At 44.6% G+C, this 13,555-nt stretch overlaps 1 protein-coding gene across 3 annotated transcripts in view; it reads right to left on the bottom strand.

Annotated features, from left to right (window-relative positions):
* FAR1 (fatty acyl-CoA reductase 1) overlaps positions 1–12,308 on the bottom strand; it is a 43,213-nt gene extending 30,905 nt beyond the window's left edge. For all 3 annotated transcript variants that reach the window (XR_010884085.1, XM_067296158.1, XM_067296159.1), the window contains exon 1: positions 12,239–12,308. The gene's annotated coding sequence lies outside the window, so the exon portion shown is untranslated. The remainder of the gene's footprint in view (positions 1–12,238) is intronic.
* Positions 12,309–13,555: the final 1,247 nt, after the last annotated feature.

Raw genomic sequence — 13,555 nt, 5'->3', positions numbered from 1 at the left:
GGGAGCCAGGCATCTGCCAAGTGCCAGCCCTGGAATTTTGCCTGGGTCAGCAAATCCCCTGTTAGTGTTAGGGCAAGTCTTCCTATGAAGGATGGATGCTGGGCAACAGAAAAGGTGAAGTTAGTAGCTTGGTATTAGAACTACTGTTTTCATATTGGTAACAAAAACTATACATTCAATAGATAAGGTGGCAAACCTATATTTTCACCAAACAACCCCCCTCCCGAACAAGATGTGCTCTTAGAATTCACACAAACTGAAGACTTATCAATCACAAATATTCCTTCTAATGAAATGAAGGGGTAGGGATGGTAACAGAAATCCAGCAGACTGCTCAAAAAACACTGTAGGCTTTGCTTCAGTTTAAAAAGTTAATTTAACTATGAGAATTATTAATCCTTTCCCCTCCCCCAGTCAACTGTTTGGAGACTATGGCTAGTCCTAGGTACTGGTAGTAAGCTACCAGAAACTGGAGAATTATATCCATCCTTAGTTCTATTTTTCGCACTAATGTTGTCTTTGGAACATGACCTTAATTACCTCTGGAACTCAACCTGTGCCTCAGGCTAATTGCAAGCTATTCTGTGATGTCCGATACACCAATGTCTTCACCATGTCCCACTAAAACAGCTTTCACCACAAAAGACTATATAGCAGATGTCTATATTTACACCTTGGTTTACTAATCTTTCTAAATACTGTTACCAAAATAACAAACTTACATAGTAAAAGTGTAATTGTACTCTCTTATAGCACAAGATCCACACACACAACCATTGCAATCAAAAGACTATCAAAGAGACAGAGAGCATTTGCATGACTCCATAGAAGCACTGCACTCAAAAATATTAAATCTCCTTGAGAGCAGATGGAGACTTTCTTAAACAAATAAGAATTTCAACACTGAACAGCTAAATAGGATGAGAGCCTTTCTGCACCTTTCTGCACCTTTCACCCAAGAATACACAAATACAACTTATAAAAGTGCTTAGCTGTTTGAGAAAGCAGGCTATTACAAGCAGAAACTTATCAGGGAATCACAGAATCACAAAATGGTTGAGGTTGGAAGGGACCTCTGGAGATCATCTAGTCCAACTCCCCTGCTCAAGCAGGGTCACCTAGAGCACGTTGCACAGGATTGCATCCAGGCGCGTTTTGAATATCTCCAGAGAAGGAGACTCCACCACCTCTCTGGGCAACCTGTTCCAGTGCTCTGTCACCCTCACAGTGAAAAAGTTTTTCCTCATGTTCACATGGAAGCGTCTGTGTTTCAGTTTGTGCCCGTTGCCTCGCGTCCTGTCGCTCGGCACCACTGAAAAGAGTCTGGTCCCATCCTCTTGACACCCTCCCTTCAGATACTTGTACACGTTGATAAGATCTCCTCTCAGCCTTCTCTTCTCCAGGCTAAACAGGCCAAGCTTTCTCAGTCTTTCCTCATAAGAGAGATGCTCCAGTCCCCTCATCATCTTCGTAGCCCTTCGCTGGACTTGCTCCAGTAGTGCCACATCCCTCTTGTACTAGGGAGTCCAGAACTGGACGCAGTACTCCAGATGGGGCCTCACCAGGGCTGAGTAGAGGGGGAGAATCACCTCCCTCCACCTGCTGGCAACACTCTTCCTGATGCACCCCAGGATACCATTGGCCTTCTTGGCCACAAGGGCACATTGCTGCCTCATGCTTAACTTGGTGTCCATCAGCACTCCCAGGTCCTTCTCAGCAGAGCTGCTTTCCAGCAGGTCAACCCTCAACCTGTACTGGTGCCTGGGGTTATTCCTCCCTAGGTGCAGGACCCTGCACTTGCCTTTGTTGAACTTCATGAGGTTCCTCTCCGCCCACCTCTCCAGCCTGTCCAAGTCTCTCTGAATGGCAGCACAGCCCTCTGGTGTATCGGCCACTCCTCCCAGTTTTGTATCGTCAGCAAACTTGCTGAGGGTGCACTCTGTCCCTTCATCCAGGTCATTGATGAAGAAGTTGAACAAGACTGGAGCCAGGACTGACCCCTGGGGGACACCACTAGCTACAGGCCTCCACCTAGACTCTGCACCGCTGATCACAACCCTCTGAGCTCTGCCATTCAGCCAGGTCTCAATCCACCTCACTGTCCACTCATCCAGCCCACACTTCCTGAGCTTACCTATGAGGATGTTATGGGAGACAGTGTCAAAAGCCTTGCTGAAGTCAAGGGAGACAACATCCACTGCTCTCCCCTCATCTACCCAGCCAGTCATTCCATCAGAGAAGGCTATCAGATTGGTTAGGCAGGATTTCCCCTTGGTGAAGCCATGCTGACTACTCCTGATCACCTTCTTTTCCTCCACATGCTTGCAGATGGCCTCCAGGATGAGCTGCTCCATCACTTTTCCAGGGATGCAGGTGAGGCTGACTGGCCTGTAGTTCCCTGGGTCCTCCTTCTTGCCCTTTTTGAAGACTGGGGTGACACTGGCTTTCTTCCAGTCCTCAGGCACCTCTCCTGTTCTCCATGACCTTTCAAAGATGATGGAGAATGGCTTAGCAATAATGTCCGCCAGTTCCCTCAGCACTCGTGGGTGCATCCCATTGGGACCCATAGATTTGTGGGTGTCAAGTTTGCTTAAATGATCTCTAACCCGATCCTCCTCCACCAAGGGAAAGCCTTCCTATCTCCAGACTTTCTCTCTTGTCTCCAGGGTCTGGGATTCCTGAGGGCTGGCCTGACCAGTAAAGACTGAAGCAAAGAAGGCATTCAGTAACTCTGCCTTCTCTGCATCCTTCGTCACCAGGGCACCCACCCCATTCAGCAAAGGGCCCACATTTTCCCTAGTCTTCCTCTTGCTACTGATGTCTTTGAAGAAGCCCTTCTTGCTGTCCTTGACATCTCTAGCCAGATTTAATTCCAAACGGGCCTTAGCCTTCCTCGTCGCATCCCTGCATACTCTGACAACGTTCCTATATTCCTCCCAAGTGGCCCGTCCCCCTTTCCACTTTCTGTAGACTTCCTTCTTCTGGTTGAATTTTGCCAGGAGCTCCTTGCTCATCCATGCAGGTCTCCTGCCTCCTTTGCTTGACTTCCTACTCATAGGGATGCACCGCTCTTGAGCCTGGAGGAAGTGATGCTTGAATATTAACCAGCTCTCTTGAACCCCCCTTCCTTCTAGGGCCCTAATCCATGGGATTCCTCCAAGTAGGTCCCTGAAGAGGACAAAGTTTGCTCTCCTGAAGTCCAGGGTTGCGATCCTACTTAGTGCCCTGCTGCCTCCTTGCAGGATCCTAAACTCCACCATCTCATGGTCACTGCAGCCAAGGCTGCCCCCGACCTTCACATCTTCCACCAGTCCTTCTTTGTTTGTTAGCATGAGGTCCAGCAGCACACTTCTCCTTGTTGGCTCCTCCACCACCTGTGTCAAGAAGTTGTCACCAATGCTCTGCAGGAACCTCTGGGACTGTTTGTGCCTAGCTGTGTTGTCTTTCCAGCAGATATCAGGGAGTTGAAGTCCCCCATAAGAACCAGAGCCTGGGATCGTGAGGCTACTTCCAGCTGTCTGTAGAAGGCCTCATCGACTTCCTCTTCCTGATCAGCTGGCCTGTAGTAAACACCCACAACAGTGTCACCCATGCTAGCCTGCCCTTTGATCCTTACCCATAAGCTCTCGACTTGCTCTTCATCCACCCCTAGGCACAGCTCCATACATTCCAGTTGCTCTCTCACATAAAGAGCAACTCCACCACCTCGCTTACCTGGCCTGTCTTTCCTAAAAAGCACATAGCCATCCATGATGGCAGTCATGCGAGCTATCACACCATGTCTCTGTAAAGGCAATGAGATCATGGCCCTGCAACTGCACACAGATCTCTAGTTCTTCCTGTTTGTTCCCCATGCTGCGTGCATTGGTGTACAGGCATTTCAGAGAGGTGATCGAGCATGCAGGTTTCCCAGGAGGGATACAGGAGGATCCTCCATAGCCACATCCCATGCGCACTTTCCTGGCTGCATTCACCTGCTGGAGGCATCCTGACTTGAGCTGTCTTTTGCCAACTACCCTGGCACTATAACTCTCCCCTTCTCCCATCCTTCCTAGTTTAAAGCCCTCCTTACCAGGTTGGCCAACCTGTTGGCAAAGACAGACTATACATGAGCTGTTGTATGCTAGGCTTCATGTTGCTATTCATCACACTTTTTGCCCAAAAGGTAAAAAAAAATATTTTTGGAACACTTGCCTAGAATTCAGGTACCTTCGGTATTAAAGGCACTATGTTGTGCTTTTCCTATGCTCCTATGATGATGAAGTCCTTGAAAAGCTCTAAATGGTTACTTGCTAGAAATGAGTTGTTACCTTCACAAACTCCAGTTTCAAAAGTCTGGGTACAAAGTCTTATGCATTGTTGTCCAACATGCCAAATCTTATTTTGATTCCCTTCTTTCACAAGGCTAGCTCCTGTACTTACTGGTGAAGCACCTAAAAAGCCTGGTGGTAGGCTACAGTAGCAAGTTTGAAACAGAACAAGAGCTACAATTTCCACAGGCCAAAGTACAATCATCCAAAATGATTCCTTTGAAAGTTAGGAGACAGTGCGAGTAGCTTTTTCCCATTCACCTTTCAGTTTTGCCACATACTTACAAACCTTTAAACCAATTTCAAAAGTATACCACCTGCAATAAAGCAAGATCCAATTAGCTCATACAAATCATTTTTTCTGCTCAACGTAAAATACAGGCCTGTTGTCTTTACTGTTGCTCTCACAATAAAGAGGAGGACTCATTGCGATTTCAAGTATGCCCTCCCCTTAACTCTAGTTTTCCTTATATTTACATATACCATTCAATTCTATTTCCTCCTAAAAATTTCCATGCTTGCTCCCATACATAAATTAAGTCTTCATCCTGTACCCTCAAAGGGAACAGGAGACTCACTCATTGTAACAAAACTGAATTTTAAGGACAAAGTTGGTATGGTTCCTACAGGATCTTGTTAATAAACTATCTGTGCCAATACATATTGGAACCGTGAGTGAATTGTCTAGAAGCACCAAAATTGAAGTAAGGTTAGACATTTATGGAATCTAGGGGTAAATGAAGAAAGCCTAATGTATGTAATCAGCCCATGCTCTGCCCTACCAGAGAGGAAAATTTCAGAAAAAGGAAAGAATGTTCCCTTTCTTTATGCACCCTTCCCTGCCTTCTTTTGAGAAATTATCTCTACATGCCAGTTAACATTGTTGGCAACTCCTACCTTCAAGCTCAGAAGGGAATTATCACATACCTGCAATTATATTAGCTGTGTTACTGTCTAAAGTTCTTTAAGGGAGCAAGTTACTGGAGAACATGTTAATTGTATAAACAAAAAAACAAGAAGAAAGCCACCCATCCATAACACCCTAATAAAAATAATCCAGTTAAGAAACAAGTTTTGTTGCCAGTGCAACTTCAGTTTAACCTCTAACACATAACAGGCTGGAGTAGGTCCAAAAAAGATATCTACCTTGCAAGACAACACAGCAGAATCGAATTTGGCATTTAACACTGGAGTGTCAGCAATCTTTTAATTTGGTTTTAGAGTACAACAAGTTGCATGTTTGCAATAGCTGAACTGTATCTACTAACCAGCTTTACATTTTTTCACTGTTTATCTAATGACTTAACAGGTACCTCTTCAAACACGCAGCTGGATATTCCTAGCAAACACAATGTTGTCTAATGTGCACTGTGGAACATCTGAATTCCTATATAGTAGCTATTCTTTGAGCTAATAGGTAATAACAGATAAAGAAAAAGAATCACAAAAGGGTTGAGGCTGGAAGGGACCTCTGGAGATCATCTAGTCCAACCCCCCACTCAAGCAGGGTCACCTAGAACATGTTTCCAAGGATTGTGCCCAGATGGTTTTTGAATATCTCAAAGGAAGGAGAGTCCATAGCCTCTCTGGGTAACCCATTCCAGTGCTCTGTTACCCTCACAGTAAAGAAGATTTTTCTCATGTTCAGACAGAATTTCTTGTGTTTCAGTTTGTGCCCGTCATCTCTCATCCTATTGCTGGGCACCACTGAAGAGAGTCTGGCTCCATCCTCTCTATACCCTCCCTTCAGATACTTATATGCATTGATAAGATTTCCCCCCCTCAGCCTTCTCTTCTCCAGGCTGAAGAGTCCCAGAAAAGAATCCAAGAGTTGAAAAGATCTAGTAAGAGCATTCTCTTATGGGTTCTTGTTCTAGAACAGGGATAATCAAAGTTTCTGGACTACTTGTATTGTTGGGATTTAAATAAGCCACCTTCAGTCACACAAGAAAGAAAAAACAGTAGTTTTCTGTTGTCTAGGAAAAGCTTCTGTTAGAGAAACCATAGAGAAACTGATGTTAGAATAGTTCTGAATTCACAGTTTCAGGGCTAAACCAATGGTAACACTTCTAAGATATTGCTCATCTGAAAGGTGCTGTCCTTTGACACGCTAAGATCTCCTTAGCACTTCAGTAAAAGACAAAAAAAAAGGAGACAAAAAAAGAAAGAAAGAAAAAAACCGCAACAGACAAGCGCCCCCTCCCCCCCTTTCAGGATCCAAGCCAACATTCTCCATCTTCTAGTATCCAAGGCGGAGCAAGTGCTATTATGGAACACACAACGGCAGCTCTGTTTGCCTTCAGAGCTGCTGCAGCAACATTTAACTCATTGCTTTAAACAAACTGAGGTCTCTATGACTCTCAAAACAAAGACAACAAGTCCACATTCTGTTTTTAACATGAAAAAGAGACCATTTCTCAAATTTGTCCAAACAGATCAAGATGCTTAAAGATTTGCTTTCTAAGCACCAAGAAAGCCTGAAATAAGCTGCAGTTCCAATGAATGTTTAAATGTTAAATCCAGCAACTAGTCAGGGGGTGCAAGCATGTCCTTGTTCAAGATTAGATGGCCTTTTCTCTGGTTTATCACTGACAAACTCTATGTCAGCAAAACCCTCCCTCCAAATTCAGTCATAATGAGACTATCCAATCACTGGAAATAGAAAATGTGCATTTCCCAACTTCTCAAGTATCAGCAACAAACCACTAAAAGTACTGCAAAAGAGCCTGAAAAACTTATTTCCCTCTTACCCTTGCCAACTTGAGCCTAGTACTAATGGCAGTGCAACAGGAAAAGGTCTAAAAGTGAGGTGGGAGAAACATTTATGTATATTCAGAAATGAAGTCCATCTAGACATCAGGCCTGAATGCACCTGCGTGTATTACAAGTAAAATACATAAAAGTATCTGCATCACAGAACAACTTCACAGAAGGTAAAGTCACCCATACAGAACTTAAACTACTGTATTGCAAGGATGCTACAGCAAGCCAGAGTAAAAAAAAAAAAAAATCGAAGAACTGGATTCAGGCAGCAAGGAAGTAATATTTAACTCATCTGAACAAGGTTATTGTCAGCAAGACAAGCCTGGGTCATATCATGGTATCATGTCTTATTTCATTTGTTCCCTCGTTTCCACAAAAGCAAATCAAAGAATGCTATCAGCAGAATGTCCACATTTTCAACAACTGCAAGGGTCGATGCTCTACCTTATTTGGACAATACCTATCCAGCATATCACTAAAGGAGGACAGTATGTTTGTCTTCACGGTCCAAGGTTATATCCATTGAGAAACCTTATCTGTGAAAGATATCTGTTGTAGAAGATGAGAGTAGAGACTGATATAGATAGAACAGAGTATTTCCTGTTGTAAACTGCTTTTGGTGCAAATTAACCTAGAATGTACCCATTCCAAACTTAACAGTCATGTGGAAGATTTGGGATTCTTCCCACAACTAGCAAAAGACAAACATATCCATGCTTTAGACTTATCATTAACATTCTTATCTATTTGCTGCAAGGTCATTTGTTTACTAGCTATAAGCCACAGTACCCAGCAGGATAAGCCTGCCAAGAAAATACAACACATCTCTAAGACCAGGAAAACACTGCCAGCTTTGGAAGCTAATTAGAACAACTAAGTTTTAAGAACTATCAATATGGGTCCGCTAATTTAATAATAACTAGCCAGTCTTTAGCTTACACCAGGTAGTATGCCAGATTACAAGTATCTCACTACACACTTTCCAGACTAATAACTGGAAAGGGTTCAGAGTAACAGTACACTATTTCATCTGTATCAGCATTCCTTTATTGATGATCTTGATAAACACATGAAGTGCAACCAAACTATATCAGCTTGAAAAAGTACACATAACATGGCTACAACTGCAGTAAGGCGTCTGTGGAGTATGGCAAACGTGTGGCTGACACTCAATGATGGATATATTGGAGAATTTTCAAACTACAATACTAGACACTTCAAACTAGTTATAGTCTCTTTGAACATATTAAAGATTGAAGACTAACCTATCGCTAACAGAAAGATTTGTCTATTTTAAATCATTTATCTGTTCAAATACCACACCTGTTAAAAATCATTTATATAGTCAGGTCAAGGTTTACATAATTAAGTGTACAGCCTGATATCCACAAATAAAAGTAGCCTCACTTTTAAAACTTCTCATTCTTATCCACAGAATGACATTAGATAATGAAAGTTTTTCTTGGACTGTACACTGTTCAAGTTACATTCTTCCTGGGTATAATGTCTTTCGCAGTATAGACATTTGAGTTAAGGAGCATTATTAAACTGATTTAGGTGAAACTTAAAAGGACTTAGCATTCTGAACAAGTAATACTGCACATGAGTCAATTTTGATTCTGCTAATAATTATTGCATGGTCATGGTTTAGTTGATCAGAATTCACTGTCTTTTTAAAGCAGCTGAATGAATACTGTACTTGTTTAGTGTCATTGTTATCTTAAAATATTTAACTGCATTACAGCATTTTGATTAAAAAAAAATTACACCAGAACTTGAAGGAGTAGTTCAATTAAGTTGAAGTTGCAGCTTCAATCAAGATAATTAAAATTACGACTCATCAGTTTTCATTCTAGCACAAGCTACAGATTGTTTGATTTGCTATTTGAAAACATACTTGTAAAAATACTGGAAAGTTAGGGCTGTGCCCAAAGTCACAAGGTCTTTAGTTTCCTCTTTTCCTTTAGTTTTACTGGGGTGAGCCTGACCTCGATGTGGGCCACTGTTGAGATGATCTCAGCAAAACTTTGTCATTAGAGGTATTTGATGTATGTGGTTCACGTGCACATTCACATGTCTTCTTTCAGCCAAAATTCTAATTTTACTACAGATTTGTACTCACTTATGCCTCTATTCAGAGAACATTCTGTACCAGCTGACTTAAAGTAAGTTTTGAGTAGTACTGTTTAACTGAGTACTAGAGAGACCCCATGCTTTGCTGTAATTATATTTCTTTTATCGTAAAGCCCTCCTCTGAAGGGGATTAAAGAAAGGGAAAAAAAAGTTTCTATGAGCTGGTTTAGTACAACCAAGTAAGAGATTTTTACTATCACTTCATAATTAAATTATATTTGTAAACTGATGTTTTCTGAATTGATCTATTGGTTGAGCTTAATCTTCAAGTGCATGTTGAAAGAAAATCTGTTTTGATATACTTAATCTCATTTCTCCAGGGTTGCACAAGAGGAACAGAAAGCTCAGAAATTAAACTATTACAATAAATCACAACACATAAAAGCATAAAAGCATTTACTATACTCCATCTCCAGTTTATGGGGAAGCATGTTTCTAACACTTAAATTCAGACTGCTTTCAAACAAGTTTTAGGAAAGCAAAGGCAGCATATTCAAAGTTCACTGAATAGGATGATAGTTCCAGATCTCTTGATCTAAGTTACCTAAGAGTCTGCCTTAGAAACCTTGGTTGTACTTTTTGTTAAGAAAGAATTACAAGATAAAGTCTCAGAGTTTATCAAGGCAGATGGCTTATCATGGCTCTTTCACCTATGTGAAGAACCTATGCACATCAAGAGATGTAGTAACACTACTTCACAAATTAACTACAACAGGAACTACTGAAGCCACAATTCTTGTTCACTGTGTCAAGAAAATAAGCCAGAGATGTCAATTAAGCCTTCATACAGAGTATTCTGTTATGCAGTCCAGATTGTTGGTAGGAAAAGCTTAAGCAGCAGCATGATTACTGCTCTAGCTGTTACTGTGATACTGACATTTTGCCGAGTTTTCTTTTATGAATGGTTCTTCAAGATATTTTTAAATACCAAATAGCGGGGGGGGGGGGGGGGGGGGGGAACACTAGGGGTTCACCTGTGAAACTGGGCAAACTTGTAAAAAAGACTAATTCAAGCAATTAAAATCTAGAGTCACATTCTTGATCTCAAATAGGATAGGGATGATTGACCAAAAATTGCATTCCCAAATACATTCTGTTCAAAGCTTCAAGACAAGAAAAACCATTTTAGCTAGCTTTTTTTTTTTTAAAGGAATTTCCTTGAAGCTTATAATTAGAGTTTGTTAACAAAGCATTTGCAGTCAAAATCTTTAATTAATAAAACCTCTTATTTCTCGCTTCTTTTAAATTATGTATTATGGAGTTAGAACACTTGAGCCACAGTTTACAACAAACCTTGCACAATGAATTTGAAATCCCAGGAATTAATACTTCCAGACTCCTTGTTCATCAGCAGAGAGTATGCTTACTGATTGTAGAACAGTTGTAAGAAGACAGTAAAGATTTCAGAACTCTCCTCATTAAAATTATAGACAAGTCCTCCATAACTGTAATAAAGTATTTAATTTCTTAATGTCAAAGTGAGCTACTTCAAATTAGTCATACAAAACTGCAGTCAAATATGATATTTTAGCATAGTGCAATTCAATAGTTTTCCAATGGAAATCAATGAAGTTTCCCTCATAACATTCCTACAAAAATTTTTAAAAGAATTCTCCTTCTGAAATCTAAAATAACTCATTATTCATCAGTTTGTATTTAAAGTCTAATCACAATATTCCATAAGTTTACCTTTGCTTTTTCCAGACATGTTAAAAAAAAAAAAAAAAAGCTGTCAGAAAATCAGAAGCCCTGCTTCCACAACTTCTACATCTTTAAAAATAGCTTAAACAAATGTATTTACAGCAAATTCTACTTATAAATTGCTGACCTGTCCTACAACCAGGACAAGTAACAGCCAACACCAATCAAAAAGGATGCACAAAGCCTCTCTCTCCTTCTCAGAATTGTTTATATTTGACAGGAAGGTAGAAAAACAGAATGGAGGAGTTGAGAAGTATAGAGATCCTAGAAATTTCTACAAGTTGTTGAAAATAATGGTACCTCCACTCAGTTATGTAGTGTGGGCAGCAGGTCACAGACTGAGGGAGGGGATGGGGAAGAAGAAGTGAACTGAAGTTATAGCCTGCTACAAGGCAGATGGATGTTACAGAAATTAAAACTGCTAAATGCTCCACTTCTATTTTAATTACCTTTAAAACAGTTATTAAAATATCAAAAATTTTCATGCCGCTCAGTTGCTAAAACTATAAAGTAGATTACATGAAATTACAAGTTTCTATTTCCATGGGATTCAAGCAAGCTACTCGACACACAGCAACACAGTGTAACTCTGCAATTAGCCATGCTTTAGTTAAGCTTCGTGCCAGAAAGTCCTTCTGTAGAAGCACACGGCTCCGACTCCACAAGGACTCTGAGCCTCTTCCCAGAGTCAGGGGCTGCTGCGCACACTACGAGCTATCAGGGCTCAAGCTACCGTTCTCCTCACGCACGGACTCACCGAACAGAGACTCCTGTTTGAAGAAACGGACAGTTTGAGTTCTCTTCCCCGCATATTTTTCTGACGGGGAAAGAAACTTGCGCCTCTTTCCCGTCACACTGCTCGTGCCCTAGCCGCAACTCCAGAAGGGCTCCGAGAAAGGGTAACTGCCGCGGCGAGAGGCCTGGGCGGGAAGCGGGGGCGCCGCGGCGCACCTCGCGGGCGGCCCCCAGCGCCGGGGGCGCCGCAGGTGGGGTGGGGCTGGCCGGGCCGGGCCGAGCCGCCCGCCCGCCGCCGCTTCTGGCCCCACCCGCGCGAGCGCAGCCCGGCGCTGCCCCCGCAGCCGCCCGCGCCCCCGCCGGGTTTTTTGCTTCCCCTCCTTTTTAGGCAGCAATCTCGGCAATCAGCTCCTCAGCGCGGCCTCGCGAGCCGAGCCGGCCCGGCCTGACCGCCCCCCCCCCCCCCGCCGCGCCTCAGGGCTCCCGCCGCGGCCTCCGCCCCTCCGCCGCGCCCGGGCCGCGCAGGGATGGAGCGGCTCAGCCCGCGGCGCCGAGCGGCCCGCGGCGCCCCCCCGGCGCCCCAGCTCAGCGCCCACCTGCTGCGGGCGGCGGCCCCCGCCGCGCCTGGCTGCCGCACTCCCCCCGCACGGGCACCCCCGCGCCGGCCGCCGGTGCGAGCGGCCCGAGCAGCGGTCCTAAAAGAGCCGCTGCCGTTGGCTGCTGCGCGCGCGCTACCCGCCCGCCGATTGGCTGCGCCCCGCGCCGCTCTGAGGGACGGGGGCACCGGGGGTTGGCGGCTTCCAGGAGCCCCACCCAGTGCCGCGGCCCGGCGGGAGGGGCGCGCGCCTCTCATCGGCGCCGCCGCGAGGACCCCGCCCCAGCGGCGGTTGGGGCGCCCGCGCGCGCTCCCCGCCCGCGGCCGCGCCCCGCCAACGGCCGCGCTCGCGCAGCGCGCGCCGCCAACGGCTGCCGCCAGCGGCCGCCGCCAGGCCCCTGCCCGCACGGCACCGCGGGGGTGGCCTCGCCGCTCGCCCTCCCGGCTGCGGAGGCGACATGGCAGGCGCGGAACCGTCTCTGTCACGGCCTCTATCATCACGGCTTTGTGGAACAGCCCCAGCGGCTGTCCCCGGGCCTCTGCCGCCGCCACGCCGTATCCTGCGCATCCGCCGTCGCACGGATCGGCGGCAGGAGCTGCTCCATCGCAGCGCTGCGCCATCGGAGCGGGGCACCTCTGTCACGGCCCATCCCTCCCCCACAGGCATCACCCGAGGAACCGACCGTGCCTGCTCGAGTCTCCGCCACGCTTCGCATCGCACGTGAACAACACGCGGGCCACCATACTGTCATATGTACATACACGGATATCATTTCCCTAGGTCTTGTTACAGAGATACCCAGCAACTCATTGCATGCCACAGGGAATTACATTTGTTTCTGTGAAATTTCTATGGGTTCAATACATTGAGATATTAAGACAAATTTGGTTGAAATCAGCCAAGAGGTTCAAAAATTATTGCAGCAATAGAAAGCAACTATGATCTCTATAAAGTGAACCAAGCAATTGATGGAGTTAGAGATTGCATTGGGTAGAGGTAGACCATTTCCACCAAGCTGGTGGTTTCAGAGCACCAACACTTGAGACATTTTTAGCAGCTTGCACTTACAAGCCACGTGCCTGGGGACCCTGTGCAGTGTTACATGTGCAATGGCAGTAATATCAGCATACTGTTGATACACAGATGATATCTACGGTACAAATATCATCGCATTACAGTCATCTCACCATTTGTTACTAAACATCACTAGGCTACAAAGCAACATGCCATTATGCTGTGCTCTGTTGCCATATGCCATTTATTTCACAACTAAATATTGCACACATGGACCTGCATCAGACTGTAAAATATCAAGCA

This window comes from Apteryx mantelli, chromosome 4 (assembly GCF_036417845.1).
Source record: "Apteryx mantelli isolate bAptMan1 chromosome 4, bAptMan1.hap1, whole genome shotgun sequence".
Lineage (NCBI taxonomy): Eukaryota > Metazoa > Chordata > Aves > Apterygiformes > Apterygidae > Apteryx > Apteryx mantelli.
The sequence above is the reverse complement of the archived record's forward strand: the minus strand, read 5'-3'. Positions and strand labels throughout refer to the sequence as shown.